The 17,724-nt window shown below is 39.4% G+C and overlaps 1 non-coding gene across 1 annotated transcript; it reads left to right on the forward strand.

Moving 5' to 3' along the window:
* Positions 1-1,972: 1,972 nt before the first annotated feature.
* On the forward strand, positions 1,973-2,045 carry TRNAE-CUC (transfer RNA glutamic acid (anticodon CUC)). Its single transcript has one exon. It is a non-coding gene; the product is annotated as a tRNA-Glu (tRNA).
* The last annotated feature ends 15,679 nt before the right edge of the window (positions 2,046-17,724 follow it).

The raw sequence follows: 17,724 nt of genomic DNA on the forward strand, positions 1-17,724 counted from the left end.
TTAGTCATATTCAATGATTCTCCAAGCTATTATTACCAAAGAATCTACTCCATGTTCAAGGTTTCTATGAAGGAAACACTATGATTTCTCTAACCAATGGGTGCCAAAGAATCTACAGCATGTTCAAGGTTTCTCTCAAGGAAACACTATGATTTCTCTAACCAATGGGTACCAAAGTATCTACTCCACGTCTAAGGTTTCTCTAACCAATGGGTACCAAACACTCAGATTCCTCTAATCAATGGGTAGAATCCACTCCATGTTTAAGGTTTCTATATCAAGGAAACACTCTGATTTCTCCAAGCTATGGGTGACATGATGTACATGTATATCTTCATTTTATACATCATACAATGCAAAAGATATGGGTTCAAGATTTAATGATACATGTACAATAACATCAATTTATCTTGCATACATCTCCAATGACCTGACATATAACTTTAACTTTCCACCATCTTATATCTCCAGCATAAAAAAGCAAGTATATATGCAAACAACATCACTAACACATCATTTAGTATGCATCCCATTCCATTCATATGACATACACAATCAAACACCCACGTACAACTAGATAGGCTTTTCTGAATTTCATGTGTATTGTTCCAGCTATATGCGCACACTGTGGAAAACGATAAAGACAATATACTTTATCTCATTGCAAAACATGTGTTTCATGGTTTGGGCCAAGCTTTGTCACAATCTACTTCTAAGCTCCGATTCTTGTTCAAAGAAACATCCTCATTTATCTCAACATCATGTTCTCCCAATCCTTGTCTCGCAAGCATAAATCTATCAATAGCTTCAACACAAGTTGACTTTTCCATTAACCAGCTACTATTAATATCCGATTAATAACTTAATTAAATTCTAATGACACCTACGTGAGGCTACTTAAAGAAGGGGTCTAGTTCCTCAGTAAGGTTGGGCAGCACATCATTTTGCTTACTCTACCTTGCAAGGATCTGTAAACCTAATTCTTACGCAACTGGGGTATTTGGAAAAATAGTCAGTACTCTCACACAGAGTCAAACACAGAGTCAAAGAAAGAGCATGGACGACTCTTTCTTGGGTGGACTACCATTATGGGTAGAGAGAGACATTTGCAGTGGCCCACCACTCGACCATATTTTTTGGAGTATGGCGAGATGTCCAAGTGACCTTGAATAAGATGGCTAGATATCCAAGTGGCCTTAAATAAGATTGGCCTAGGTAAGATGAGAGGTAGTGCAATATGTGTCTTCGTACAACCTGACCACCAAGCAAGGGATTGTTAACAAATGACAGAAAGGAGGTGCGGATATGTTATGCAATGCCCTTAACCTAGGTAAGATGAGAGGTAGTGCAATATGTGTCTTCGTACAACCTGACCACCAAGCAAGGGATTGTTAACAAATGACAGAAAGGAGGTGCGGATATGTTATGCAATGCCCTTAACCTACATGTCATTGGTGAGAAGTATTGATGAGAAGATAAAGAAAAAAAAGCAGGAGGTGGGAGTCACAAAGAACCACAGCCAAAAGGGCTTTGAGATCGACAACCTGAAGCTAGAATATGTGGTGAGTTTTACACCAGAGCTATACACCTCATCACAATCATGACGACACTAGTAGAATACGTGAGGCTACACGATGCCATAATGCATGGCTTCAATAATTGCCAAAAAAGAGAGCAAAGTATCCTAGATTTGAAAAACACACTGTCCGAAATAAGCATTTTGCCCGCCCTTCAAAAGAAACGGCTAAGTAAAGAGAAAGAAAGTCAAAAAGAAAAAGAAAAAGAAGAAACAACACAAGTGGCGCGCGACTCAAAGCAAAAGCAAAACTAGTTACCACTCCGCCGAAACTCCCTCGACATTCAATGTCATGGAGCGAATGGGGGGGCTGGCCAGTGTGCGGGCAGCGCCGCCCCTCCGCTGTAGTCTGGTTACATAGGTCAGTTAGAGTAGCCCCGTGGGAGTTGTCATCGCTCCGTTGTAGTCTAGTTGGTTAGGATACTCGGCTCTCACCCGAGCGACCCGGGTTCAAGTCCCGGCAACGGAAGAGTTGCTCCCGAGTGGCATCCTCCTCCTGCGACGGCCCTTTTGCTGGAGCTGGCGAGCGTTCTTGTCTTTTTTTATTTATTTAGCTAGCATGCATCTAGCAGCAGCGGAACGGTACTTGGACCCATCAACTGTATGTGTTTTATTAAACATCTTTCCCACCATATTTGCCAGGATACTCAATCTTATGCACGCGCACACACACAGTGTTCCCCAAATTACACAAATAGGGAAGTCCTTTATAGTTCCAGGACTTTACAATGGAGCTTTGCACTTCGAGTACCCCCTCAACAAAGAGACTCCGACCACCACTGATGGTAGTATATGAAGGTTTTGGTTTGCTTTTGGTGCTTTTCTTTGACTCCTTTAAAAGTGCTATTTGGACTGTAATTTTGGTGTGTAGACACCTTGGCATTTGGCTAACACACCATACACTTGAACCTTTCAACTCTTTCACTATAAAATGAAAAATGAGATGTGCTCTTTATATCTCTAGAGCATGTACATGATGATGCTTGTTTACAAGCGTGCATGTGTAAAATATTTTCCCACAAAGATGATGAGGATATCCCAAGGATTTTATAATCCTTCTTTTATCACAAAGTTGTAATACTACCCCAAAGGTTTAAAGACTAAAAACCACTAAGGTTTAAAAATAGAAACTTTGTTATGAATTTAAAAGGGGTTTTCCTCTTCTCTCAACAAGGAGATTTCGCTTTATTTCCGCACAAAAATTTTCAAATTCTCTTCTTACGTTGAGTAGCGCACCGCACGGGAGAAGAACCACCGTGATTATATTGGCAATGGCGCACTTGTTGGTGTGGAAGCAGCTCAACGAGCTCTCACAGTGAGCATATACTGTGACTCAGCCAACCACAAGCTTGGCTCACGCAAAGCAACAGGCCCTGATCTCCTCTTCAACAACTTGTTGGCCACCACCCAAGCTACTGCTGCCTGGCTGCGCTCACCTCAAGTTATGGTTGCCTCCACTAAGTTGAGAAATAGAGCTCAATCACAAGGAGCTCTCTGTTGAGCTTATTTAGCTCAACTCAAAGATGCTATGGAGGGTACGTCTTTTCCTCTCACACATGTAGTCTTCACAGACTACCATGAGCATACAAGGAGTGCAAATTGTTTTCTCTCTTAAATCTTCCTCTTTAAGAATGGAGCTTATTGCTACCACTCTTGTTGCCCACACATATGCTTGAAGGAGCTTGAATCAACCTGAAGGTTATCCACCAAATAGAATTATCTACTTGCTTTGTTCATAGAGAACCAGAGAATACCTTGATTGTTTTGCTTGGTTGAGGTTTGAGTAGGTGTAATGATGAGGAAAAGAAAGAAAGAAAGATTACACTCATAATGGAGTACCACATGCACTCATGATGGAGTACCACATGTACTCAAGGGAGTACCACCATAGCCATGAAAGCATGGAGCTCCAAGAAGTATGATTTCATTAGTAAAAAGTGTGTTATGACCCTAGTTACAATATTCACTTATATACTTGCCCACTGTTTCACACTCATTAATGTTGGGTCTCATACTTGACCGGCCATAACCATGTCCATGAGCCTCTCCCTTCAAAGAAGCATACCTTGACTTAGGGATTCTTAAGAATACATAATCCCCTTCCTTGAACTCCACATGTTTCCTCGATTCATCGGCATATTTCTTCATTTGGTTTTGTGCCTTAGCCATGTTATCCTTGCACCTTTGCATTATTGCACACATCTTCTCAACCTCCTCTTTGGCTTGAGGATTCACCTTTTCCTCATTGAATGCAATGGAAGGTACATGAACCTTATACCCATACATGGCTTCAAATGGAGACATACCAATACTCATGTGATAGGTATTGTTATGCAAAATTAAGCTAAATGCAGCCATTTGTCCCATGAAGATTGGGTGTCATAACAATAGTGTCTCAAATAGACTTCAAGCCACTTATTCACCCTCTCAGTTTGGCCATCCGTTTGTTGCGGATGATAGGCTATACTTGGAGTGAGTGTAGTCCCCATGGAATCAAAGACACTCTTCTAAAAATGGCTCATGAACTTAACATTTTTATCACTCACCACTTGCTTTAGCATTCCATGCAATCTAAACACATGCTCCATAAATTGTTGAGCCACCATAGAAGCTATATATTGCACCTTTGTGGGTATGAAATGAGCCACCTTTGTTAGCCTATCCACCAGCACATAGATGCTATTCCACCCTTGCTTAGTAGTGGGCAGCCTATTGATGAAATCCATAGCTATGTGGGTTCACTTTCCTTCTGAAATAGGCACTGGTTGCAAAACAATCCACCTAGCAATTGATTTGGATCCTTGTTTTGTTGGCAAGGCAAACACTTTTGCACATAGTCATGCACATCCTTCCAAAGTCCTTTCCAAAAGAAACTCTTTTGTATCTTATCATAAGTCTTTAACACTCCCAAATGACCCGCCATTGGTGAAGAGTGCATCTCTTGTTGGATTTTTAGCTTGAAGGATGAGTGGGGAACCAAATAGACCTTTCCTTTGTACCAAAGCAATCCATTGTGCACCTCAAAATGTGGGTATTCATCACATAACCCTTGCTGTAATTTCTAAAACATTGATTGGACCAGCCATGTCATCCACCAAATACTCCTCTTGTATCTCATGAATCCAATCATAATGCACCTCCAAAATAGCATGTGGAGTGCAAGCCCACATCCTAGAAAGTGCATCCGCCCATAACATTATCCTTTTCCCGCAGTGTAAGAGATCTGGAAATCATAATTTTGCAAGGTAGCAAGCCATCTCTTTTGCTTGGGAGAAAGGTTTTGTTGGGTGAGGAAAAATTAGAGTACTCAATGATCGGTCCTTACTCTGAAAAGCCCACCATACAAATAGTGATGCCACTTCTTTATGGCATGCAAAATGGCCAACATTTCTTGATCATACACATGAATCTCCCTCTCCCTTTCAGTGAGCTTTCTACTCTCATAAGCAATTACCCCATGTTCTTGATATAGCACGGCACCAATTCCTCTTCCACTTGCATCATCCGTATAGTGAAAGGCTTAGAAAAATCAGGGAAAACCAATATTGGAGATGAAATAAGTGCTTGCTTGAGCTCTTGAAAGCTCTTGTCAGCCCACGACATCCCCAAAAAATGCTTCCTTCTTAAGCCTATCAGTAAGTGGGGCTACCATGTGAGCATAATGGTGTATAAATGTTTGATAGAAGGATGATAATCCCAAAAATCCCCTCAATTGAGTAGTGTTGGATGGTGTAGGCCACTCTTTCACACATTGCACCTTGGGATCCATCTTAATACCATCATTGCTCACAATGTGACCCAAATATTCCACTTCTTGTGACATAAAAGTACACTTGCTTTGCTTGGCAAACAACTTGTGCTCTCGCAATACCTTCAACACTTACTCCACATGCATCAAGTGCTCTTCCCTTGACTTGTTATACACAAGTATTTCATCAAAGAAGACCAAAATTGATTTGTAGAGGAATGGCTTCAAAAATTTGTTCATGACAGCTTGAAATGTGGTCGGGGCATTTGATAATCCAAAAGGCATAACCATGAATTGAAATAGACCCCATTTAGTCCGAAATGCTGTCTTAAACTCATCCACCATCTTTCATCCTTATTTGATGATACTCAGACTTGAGATCTATCTTGGAGAAGTATTTTACTTCTTTCAATTCATCAAAAAGTAAATCATCAATCCTTGGAATGGGATATCGATTCTTTATAGTGATCTTATTGAGATCCCTATAATCAATGCACGTTCTATAATATCCATCCTTCTTGTTCACCAACAAAACCGGTGAGGCAAAAGGTGATTGGCTTGGTTGTATGAATCCCATTTCCAAAATCTCTTCCACTTGCTTTGCCACCTCTTTCCGCTCAACCTTAGAAAGCCTATAAGGAGGCTTATTGACTGGTTTTGCATCCTTCTCAAGCTCTATGGTGTGATCAACTTCTCTAGTAGGTGGCAAGCATTTGGGTGCTTCAAACCCATCTTTGTACTCTTGCAACAAGGCATCCATCTCTTTATCATGTATTTGCAGCCCATTGTCCTCTTCTTGATGAGTGAGTTGTAGCATGTAAACAAGGCATAAACTCTTCAACTCTCTCTTCATTTGCTTCATGGACACTAAGGTTAAATCATGGCTGCAAATTCCATCCAAGCATAGCTCTTTGCCCTTATGCATAAACCACATTTTCATGTGCTTCAAATCCATTGAGAATCTTCCCAAAGTTTGTAACCAATCACATCTAAGCATCACATTCAATGAGGTCCATATCAAGCACAATCAAACAGGCATCATAGGCATATTTGAAAGACAAAGAAATCCTTGTTGTTTTGCAGCCCAACTCTTGCTCAGCTCATGCTGTCCATTTGCAACCTCCACTTTTAGAGGCTTCATCGTCTCTATTGGGCATATTTTCAAAGAATTTATTGATTTGGAGTTCACAAAACCATGTGTGCTCCCCGAATCGACAAGTATATGAATAGATCTAACCCCCAATCTTTCCCATAAGCCTCAAAGTGTTGAAACCTTTGCATCCCGCTTTAGCTTCTTGTGAAATGGCACAAAGCATGGCTGTCTTTTTTTTGTTTCAACTTCTTCCCAATCCTCTCCACCCGGATCAAAAGGAAACTCTTGAGAAGGGTCAAGAGTAGGCTCTTCTACCACCTCATTTGCACAATCTTGATATTCAGCCTCATCCACATAATTCGATAGTACCTATTCATCTTCAACCACCTCAAAGATCATGTTAGATCTCACCTCCTTTGCCTTGCAAGCCTTTTTATGCTTGGGATTCCATTTCTCATTGCAAACTGTGAGACCCCTCTGCCCCCTCCGCGCATCGGATTCCCGGTTGCCTAGCAGCAGAAGTAGCTTCCTCTTGCGTGGGGCAAGGTTTCCCACTCGGGGCCTCGCCCTTGAATGTCCGGACACGAGACTAATCTGGTGGTCATTCCGAAACCGAAACCGGAAAAATTTCCCTTGCCCGAAAAATGGGGACGATTCCACCTTTTCGATTTTCTTAACTAATTTTCCAACAGGGTCAAGAGACTAAACTATCCTTCGCACCTGATTAAACCAGATAGAAGGAAAACTATCACTGACCTAATTTGAAGAAATCAACATTTTTTCCTAACCAAAATCAGGCACAGCCGTTGATCTAATCATTTAAGGAAATCAACGCTTTTTTCTTAACCGAAATCAGGCGCACAGGCGTTGATCTACTCATTTAAGAAATTCTTCAGGTTTTTATTTAACTACTCGAATTCTAAGAGTATTCCTATTATTTCAATTTAATTATTAAAACTCCACTGATTCCAGCCTAACCCCATCCAGCCCATCATGGGTTAGCCACCACCCAACCACTGGAATCGCTAGAACGAGAAAATTACTTACCCACCCATAATTGAATGCCTTCCTTAACTTTTGCTTTCGAATACAGATACGAACACACTCCTCTTTAAAACTTTAACATATAAAATAATCCATTGACAAACAGTTTTATTGGTTATTACAGATATCATAACTCAAAATTTCCATCCCAATCCCTTGTTTCTCAAAAATAGTATCACTTTGCGTTGAGACCCATTGGTCATCCAGTAAATAGATTACAATAATTATTTCGTCCATCATACATATCTTCCACGACATACGCATGGGTGTCCTAGGCACCGCGAGCGCGTGCATCGCCTGGTCAGAACCCTCCAGGATCCTCCTTAGGTGTCCTGGCACTTCACTCAGGGTCTGCTTCGTCGGCCCTCGCCCATCGTACCGCAAGCACACCATTTTTCAACCATACCGAGGCTGGTCACAAGACCTCGGTAGGCTTTGCCACGTGAGCCATCCTTTTTGAACACTCCCCGCACCAGCTGTTTTGTAAAAATCAACTTCAATGGGAATAATACTTTTATAAAAATAAAATCCTTTTATGCATCTGTTTATGCATAAAATCAATTTTAATAGGAATAACACTTTTAAAATAAAAAGAATTTCTTTATGCATCTATTTATGCATAAAAATCCATTTTTATAAGAATAACGCTTTTATAATTTAAAAAAATTCCTTTATGCATCTTTCTATGTATAGAAATCAATTTTAATAAGAATAACACTTTTGTAATTAAAAAAATTTTCATTATGCATCTTTCTATGCATAAAAATCAAATTTAATGAGAATAACACTTTTATAATAAAAAATTCCATTTTGCATCTTTGTATGCATAAAAATCAACTTTAATGAGAATAACACTTTTATAATAAAAAATCATCTTTCTATGCATAAAAATCAAATTTAATGAGAATAACACTTTTATAATAAAAAAAATCCATTATGCATCTTTCTATGCATAAAAATCAACTTTAACGAGAATAACACTTTTATAATAAAAAAATTTCCATTATGCATGTTTCTATGCATAAAAATCAAATTTAATGAGAATAACACTTTTATAATTAAAAAAAATCCACTATGCATCTTTCTATGCATAAAAATTAAATTTAATGAGAATAACACTTTTATAGTTAAAAAAAATCCATTATGCATCTTTCTGTGCATAAAAATCAACTTTAATGAGAATAACACTTTTATAATAAAAAATTTCCATTATGCATCTTTCTATGCATAAAAATCAACTTTAATGAGAATAACACTTTTATAATTAAAAAAATTCCCATTATGTATCTTTCTATGCATAAAAATCAAATTTAATGAGAATAACACTTTTATAATAAAAAATTTCCATTATGCATCTTTCTATGCACAAAAATAAACTTTAATGAGAATAACACTTTTATAATTTAAAAAATTCCTTTGTGCATCTTTCTATGCATAAAAATCAAATTTAATAATTAATATCAGTGATATCCATGCATATTCATAGGTGAATATGTACATGGAGTAATTAGAATATTTCTTTTAGATGCAAAAATGGTGGGAATTACTCTTTTGGAATAACATATAAACAAACTTTCTTTTCCACAAAATTCTGGAAAATTTTACCATAACCTCCTTTGTATGGCTGACCATTTCTCATTTTTATCATTCTTTATTTGACTTAAATTAACCCAAATTAGATTTATAGAACTCTAATCTATATAATTATTTATCATTCTTTATTTGACTTAAATTATTTGACTTAAATTAACCCAAATTAGATTTATAGAACTCTAATCTACACAATTTTCTAAATTCAAGAGAGTAAACAATAAGAAGAGTTTAATTAATCCCTTAGTTAATCTTTCTAGGATTAAGAAAGGCTAGAATGTAAAGAAGATAAGGGGGTGGCCTTTTCGTCAAGACATAGCATTTGAATTTAATTCAATTAACTGTAAAACATAAAAATCAAGAAAATCATAGATTTAAAATTTGTAAATAAGAAAATTAGCTTACATGAAGCTTGTAAGCTCTGCTTTAACTTGAGGGATTGAGGGTTCTACTCTTGTTCGAAGCAAGAGTGGCCACCAAATCACTTTGGAGAGGATTAGGCCAAAAATAATTGAATTATTAAGAAAATCTGGACCTTAGGCTAAGGTCTTTTGTGCACATTATAATATATTTCTAATGCACCTTAGGAATTGCTTTTTAAACTTCTGTTTCAAGGAAATTTATTTTAATAAGAAGGGATATTTTTCCATCCAAAGATATCTAAAAACTGACTTATCTCTCTCTAAAACATTTTCTCTCTCTAGGCCAAATAAGTAGAAACGAGATCTTTTATTATTATGAAAAGGGGATTGATTACAAGGGAAGAAACTAGACATCTTGAGGGCTGGGGAGGAATCTTACACAAACAAAGCAAAACCCTTTCTTCCTCTTCTCCTCCATCTCCACTTGTGACGATTGCTTAATCACCTTGCCTTGAAGGGAAGAAGATTTGGCATCACTTTTGAGAGGCGATTTGGCAATAGTACCACTCCATTTCACATTCCTTGACTGTCCATACACACTAGGATATCGTTGTATGGGAGTAGAAGTTGGAGTGAAGCTTGCATGAGGTACATATGGTGTTGAAGAGGTAGAAGTTGGCTATTTTACTGCATTTGGGTTGAAAGTAGATGGCTTAGTTTCTCTCGCATTCCATCTATTTGCAACATTTCCATTATACTTAGATTCAAAGACCTCCGCATAATACATGGCATCTATAAAAGTTTGAGGTCTTTGAGGTACATATGGTGTTGAAGAGGTAGAAGTTGGCTATTTTACTGCATTTGGGTTGAAAGTAGATGGCTTAGTTTCTCTCGCATTCCATCTATTTGCAACATTTCCATTATACTTAGATTCAAAGACCTCCGCATAATACATGGCATCTATAAAAGTTTGAGGTCTTTGAGCCTTCGCATTAGCTCAAAGTGAGGATTGGAATCCATGTATGTACTTCACCATTTTATTGTATTCATTCATTCCTCCAACAAACATGAAAGCTTCCTAAATTGATTGCTATATTACTTGACGGAACTTCCCTTTTGCTCCAAGTCATACCATTGTCCCACCAATTGAGCCCATTCCAACAGAGATGTGAAGTTTTGAAACATGGCATCTTTGAATGCTTCCCAAGTGTCAAAATGCAAGCCTTCATGTTGAGTAAGCCGCCACCATGAATGGGCATAATCTTCCAAATGCAACACGGCAAATTGTACTTTGTCTTGTCATGGGGATACAATGCAAAGTACATCTCTATCTTGCTATTCCATTCTTCCAATTCCTTGGTGGTTGTGTTCACCCCTTTGAACTTGGGAAGTGTAATATTGTCTTTCACATCTTTGGCTCTTGGGGATACAATGCAAAGTACATCTCTATCTTGCTATTCCATTCTTCCAATTCCTTGGTGGTTGTGTTCACCCCTTTGAACTTGGGAAGTGTAATATTGTCTTTCACATCTTTGGCTCTTGGTGATTCCAATGTAGAACGACCAAGGGTATTTTGCAGAATATCCCATCTCCCACTAACATTGTAAACACCTCTTAAAGAGCCTTCCATGGGATCCAAAACTATGGGCTACTTCCCTAACCTAGAACTCAGAACATGTCCACTTTGATGGTCTCTTGAAGGCATATTGACTTTCCTTGAATACCACCAAGATTCCCATGTGGATTTGGTGCATGATCAAACTTGTCCACACCCCTTTGTACACCTAAAATCCAGTCTTCAAAAGTTGCAAACCTTTCATCCAACTTGTCCACCATTTGATACATCAACTTGACATTCTCATTGCCTTGCCGCACAATCTCACTACTAATCTAGAGCACCTCTTTTTGAGCATCCCTTTGAGCATCTTTGATTGCATCGGTAAGAGAAATCCTTAACATATCCAAAGTAATGTTACCCAATGAGATTTGAGCATGTCCATTAGTGTGTGCCGGCATTCCTTCATTTTGACTATTCACCCACTAATGTCATGAAGAGGTACTTTATCTTGTTGAATAGCCCTTGAACTTTTTCCATGTTCAACATTGGAATGTGGATTCTCACTCAATGGAGCATCACCCACCTATACCATATCATCACGAACAACTTCATTGGCATCATCTCATGAGCTTGGTTGTCTTCCACACGGGCACTTGTGCTTGAGATCTCGATGGCCTTCCCCGGTTCCCCATGCTACCAAGTGGTTAATATAGTAAATGGCAACCAAATTCGGATTTCTTTAGTTTGTCACGTTTGTTTTGACGAGATGAACACTTTTGTCACCTTGGACCACCACTTTGAGCACCCCTATACCTCTCTGTTTTGACTTTTAAGCTGAAAGTCAACTATGAGGGGTTGACCATCCAAAAACGGTCATGAAATTGGAAACTTGTTGGCTCATTGGGAAGCTCTTTAGTACTGTTCTTAAGCTATGTAAATAAAGAGAATGTAGGGGAGAGGGAGAGCTTCAAACCCTAGCAAAAGCAAACACACACACAAGAGAGAGGAAGACACAAGAGAGAGATGGATAGCTGAATTTTCTTCTATCTTCTTCTTCTCTACTCAACCAACATAACATAAAGATAAGAGTACACACTATATGGGTTAGTACTCAACTATTACAACATATAAGGGTCGATCCATAATGTGAACCTGACTAAATGAGCTGGCGCTATAACTATGCCAGTCTTTAGTAATCCAAAATGGCTGTCACACAGCCTATCATCCCACTTGATGCATATCACCCATAATCTCACCAACCATGCCAGTGGTGTAGATGTGGAAGCTATCACCCAAGCGGATCATCAATGTTCGCCATAGCACTAGTTGAGCTCGATATCTCAACACTCCCCCTCGAGCTCAACTCCACACACTGAACTCCAAGTAAGCTCCTAAACCTATGGAGCTTCTCTGTGCCCAATGCCTTCATAAGATGTCAGCTACCTGATCCTCTGTGCTGACATATACCATATCTACATCTCCTGCTAGAACCTTCTCCTTCACAAAGTGATAATGCACCTCAATTTTCTTTGAGCTGCCATAGCAGCACCCCTGTACTCGACAAGGCAACTGTTGGCTGCTCTAGACTGCTCCAACTCAGAGCAGCAATCCCAAATGAAAACATAAAACCACTGGTAGATCTTCTGTCTGCAATACTACCAGCCCAATCAACATCCGTGTACCTATGCAACTATATCTCTGTACTACCAGCCTCATAGAAAAGTCCATAATCAATTGTGGACTTTATGTACCTGAGGATCCATCTAGTCACATCCAAGTGTGGCTTCCTAAGGGCTTGCATAAACTGACTCACAAGTTCAACAACATAGCGCAAGTCTGGCCTTGTAATGGTCATGTAGATCAAACTACCCACTATGCACCTGTATGTAGTGGGGTCCTCCAAAAGCTCACCTGTATCTACGGAAAGCTTTGTGTTTTACTCCAATGGCACTGAAATAGGCTTATAGCCTGTCATACCATACTTGGACAACATGTCCAAGCCATACTGCCTCTACAATAGAAAAATGCCATGAGGTGATCTCACCACATCTATGCCCAAAAAATATCGTAGCTCACCCAAATCCATCTCAAACTTTTGATTTAAAAGCATCCTGACATCATGTATGTCTGCCGCATCACTATCACCAGTGATAATCAAGTCATCCACATAGATGACTAATAGCATGATCCCTCTATTTGTCTTTTTCACATATAATGAAAATATGCATTGGATATCTGAAATCCAATGGTAACAAGATACTCCCCGATCTTGTTTGACCATGCTCTGGGTGCCTGCTTCAAGCCATACAAGGCTTTGCATAACCTGCACACAAAATTTGGATGTGCATCACTCTCATAACCTAGTGGCTGCATCATGTACACTTCTTCTTCCAAATCACTAGGCAAGAAAGCATTCTTTACATCCATTTGATGTAAAGGCCAACCCTTCACTTTGCAACCATAGCAATGACAGATCCTCACGGTTGCCATTCTTGCAACTGGGCTGAATGTCTCCTCATAGTCTATGCCATAAGTTTGCGCATAGCCCTTGGTAACCAATCTTGCCTTGTACGTGCTCACTGAACCATCAGTGTAAGATTCCTCCCCAGTGTCTCAGAATGTCCAGTATCTTCCCCTATAGTCAAATCCCTCTTCAGAAATATAAAAGATCTTGTTTCTACCAGATATGAATGAATGGATGAGATGTGATGACATGTGAATTGGAATGTGAATAAATGATATGTGATGTGAATGAATCTGATGTGATGAGATGGAAAATGATGTGATTGGATGAGAATTAGTACACATATGAATGGAATGTGGAATAAGTAATGTGGACTGATGAGAGATAATGTGGAAAGACGAGAGTTCGTTATAGAAACTGTATTTGTGACCTATTTGTAAATGACTATTTTATGTCAAGAATTCTGGGGAAGCATTTTGACCATCTTGTGATTAAGGTCGTGGAGACCTAACTGATAAAGTTGCAACAACAGCTGACAAAGAGTCAACGGAGGACGTCTCGCGTAGCATGGTTGGCCGAGGTCTTGACCAGCCTCGGTTCGATTTAAAGCTTTCGGTACGGTGGATGAGGGACCAAGGAAGCGGCCTATGAGTGAAGCGCTAGGTGACCTGCGAAGGATCCTAGAGGGTGCTGACCATACGGTGCTCGGGCTCTGGGTCGCCAAAGACACCCACATGTGCGTCGTGGAAGATATTGAAATCAAGGAGTAAGAGTTGTTTTCTGAAACCGGGCATGGATCTGGTTGATTGACCTTGCTGGTCCTCAACGGATGAGTCCATGGCTCTTTTATATGGATCTGTTGGTTGATCTTGCTGATCTTCAACGGAGATTCCATCTTGATTTTTATAAGTGATTATATTACCGGGTACTATCAGCTAGGAATTATTGAAAAGGCCCCTGAGTGGACAGGTGGTGACCGTTCTGGTTGCCAATGATGCCATAGATATTCCGATGAAGGAATGATTGAAATTAAGATTCAACCGGATATTTTGGAGGATTGTGATCAGTGGTACAATGGTTTCATTAAATGATTATTTTTAAGATAGACGATGTTGAGAAAAAAGTCAATTTCATATTGGGTGTACAAGTGGTGTGACTAGTTCTAGGGGGCCTGGGAACTCTTTTCCCTGGTACCCGGGACAAAACCTAACCAAATTCCTAATTGGATCCCATCACTACAGTGGTTGGGCAGTTGGCTAACCCATGGAACTGGATGGGGTTAGGCTGGACTGATGGATCCGTAAAATGAGACTCAATTCTGTTATAGTTCGCTAGAAGAAGTAAATCCCGGTTGGTAATTGTTCTATGGATAAGAATCAACGGCTGTGCCTCCTCTCGATGGGGAAAAAAGCGTTGATCTTTATGATCCAAGTGCAAGTTTCTTCCTTGATCTGACCAAGTGTCTTTATAGGTTCGGTCGGATCAGTTTGGTCAGTAATGACCTTGACTACGTTAGAGTAAAAATTTATCTTGGCAGAATCACCTGTGCTTTTCGGGCAAGGGAAGTTTTTCTGAGTTCGGTTTTGGAGGAACCGAGGAATTAGTCACCTGTCCGGATATCCGCGGGCGAGGCCCCAAGTGTGGGACCCTAGCCCACGCAAGAAGTGCTACTTTTGCTGCGCTAGCACCTCGAATTCGTTGCGCGGTGGGGACGGGGATCTCAAGTTGGTATCAGAGCTATTTGGTTAATGAGGATCAACCAAGAAGCCAAATATGTCAAAAATTTATCAAGAAGCACTAAAAGGTTGTAATTGTGTGATAAAATTCATACAAACTGATATTTAAACTGAAATTCATAAATTGGTAATTGGGTCTTCAGATGGAAGTACTGCAATTGTATGGAATCCCTGACTTGCTTGAGGCCTAGACATGATGGTATTTACCTTATAGTTCCAAGAACCATGACTACCCGTATATACCGAGGGTATAATTGCACCGCTTTACTGGCAGTATATACGAGTAAATCTAGGACTTGAAATTATAAGCATTAATGCTATCCAGATGATGAATTTGAATGTGGTTGATATGATTTTAAATTCTGATTGAGAACTAATGAGTTGATTTGGATTCTGATTGAAAAATGATGATCCCTGAAATTTGGTTGAAATGTAATAAGCTGAGCAAAACCACAATGAGGATGAATGGGACGAGCCCCTGTGATGATGTTCATAACTAGAATGACGTTAATGACTACAACAAATCACTATGAGATTAGTGGATTGTGCTGGCAGATTACTACTGTTAACTTTTGATCAGTGGATCAAGTTAAGGGATGATAAATTAAAAATCTGAAAAAATTTGAAATCCCCATGGAGGACTGTTCAGATGGAAAAATTCAGTCTGATGGACCATTATTGTGTTAAAGATATGAATGAGATATTTTGAATAAATTATTAACTGATAATGCGTTCTATACGATTATCTTTATCCCTTGATTCTGTGGAGAGCCGACCTATTTAGAGAACCCTGAAATCAGTTGAATCAAAAATCGGATTGAATCATAAATAAAGAGACTTAACAAGAATTTTCGTATTGATAGGAACATGGATCGAGGTCGTCGTGGTAGAAATGTTAACCCCCAACTCGATGAAGAAGAGCTTGACCTGGATGTTCGTAAAACTCTTCATAGTTTGCATCCTAGACCTTTCAAGGGTGAAGGGAAAAACTTGGGCGAGGCTGTGGAGAAGTGGATCGAATCAATGGAAGAATACTTCGATGTCACCGGGTACAATGAGAAGAGCAAAATGGCTCTTGCAAGGCTGAAGATAGTGGAGACAGCTAGAGTTGCATGGAGAAACCACTGCGAGACAAACCGTCTCGACCAAAATACCCAAACCTGGACCGATCTCAAGGCTTACCTCAGAAAGAGGTTTTGTTCCCCACGCTTTCTTGAAACTAAGATGAATGAGTTCTTGGAACTAAAGCAGAAAAATCGGACAGTTGAAGTGTACCATCAGGCTTTTGCCCTTCTCTCTAAATATTCCCCTCAATTGGATGAAGAACAGCTGATGTGGCTAGGTTCATTTGGGGAATGAATGAGCCATTGGATACTTTAGTCAAGAATGCCAAACCTATCTCAATGGCCAAAGCAGTAAGAATGGCGAAGGATTTCGCCAAAGCCCTTGATGTCAAAATCCTCCCAAAGCCAACACCATCACCTTTCAAAAGGTTTTTATTCCCAGAAGATGATTCCAACCTTCCTCTGCCTAAGAGATATCAGGGTCAAACCCAGGATATGGGAAGTTCCAGAATGGAAGAAATGTCCTTTTCTCGGAACTCAATCCCCTGGATTTCAACCTCAGAAGTTCCACCCTTGAACAAGAGAGTGAAATGCTATAACTGTCAAGGATTTCAACATCGCAGTTTGGATTGCTAAAATCCTTTTGGATCAAGGTTTTCAGGAGGGCAGGGAAATCAGGGATCAAGATTCCAGACTCCAACCCCTTCCTTCCAGAGTAATCAGGGTTCTATCCATCAAAATCAGGGAAATCCCAGACGTAGTCCCTCTATCTAACCTGCAATTTCAATCCAAAGTAATGCAAGACCTCCACCTCAGAATAGGGAAAGTCAAAAAGAGTTGTTCCCAAATCGGCCATCCACTTCCAACGCAGTAACGCTGGAAGTGATTAAAAAAGAAGAAGAAGATGAAAGAGATCATACTCCACGTGCGAGATGAGGACATCTCGCGTTTTTTAAGTGGGGTAGAATGTAAGATTCCTCCCCAGCCTCTTAGAATGTCCAGTATCTTCCCCTATAGTCAAATCCCTCTTCAGAAATATAAAAGATCTTGTTTCTACCAGTTTTGGCCTAGAGAGAGAAAATCTTCTAGAGAGTGGTAATTTAATTTTTAAATATTTTTGGATGGAAAAATATCTCTTCTTATTTAAATAAGTTTCCCCGAAACAGAAGATCAAAAAGATTTTCAAAAGGTGCATTAGAAATCAAGTATAATCTGTTCACGAGGCCTTATCCTGAGGGTCAAGATTTTTTCGAAATTTTAAATTAAGGTTCCTATGGGCCAATAAGATCAATCCATGTGTGGGGAGGAGATAAATCCAATTTGTAAAAGAAAAATACCCAAAAATGAGTAAATGCTCACATAAGATGAAGAGTTGACTATGTACAAGGGTTATTAGTAAAAAACTATGAGTATTACTAAAAAAATGAGATATTTTGGGTATAATGATTCCATTTTGACACATGTGTAAGGAAGGGGAGTCCCTTCAAGG

The sequence above is a fragment of the Cibotium barometz genome, chromosome 26, assembly GCF_041138505.1.
Source record: "Cibotium barometz isolate CiBa-2024 chromosome 26, ASM4113850v1, whole genome shotgun sequence".
In the NCBI taxonomy this organism is placed as follows: Eukaryota; Viridiplantae; Streptophyta; class Polypodiopsida; order Cyatheales; family Cibotiaceae; genus Cibotium; species Cibotium barometz.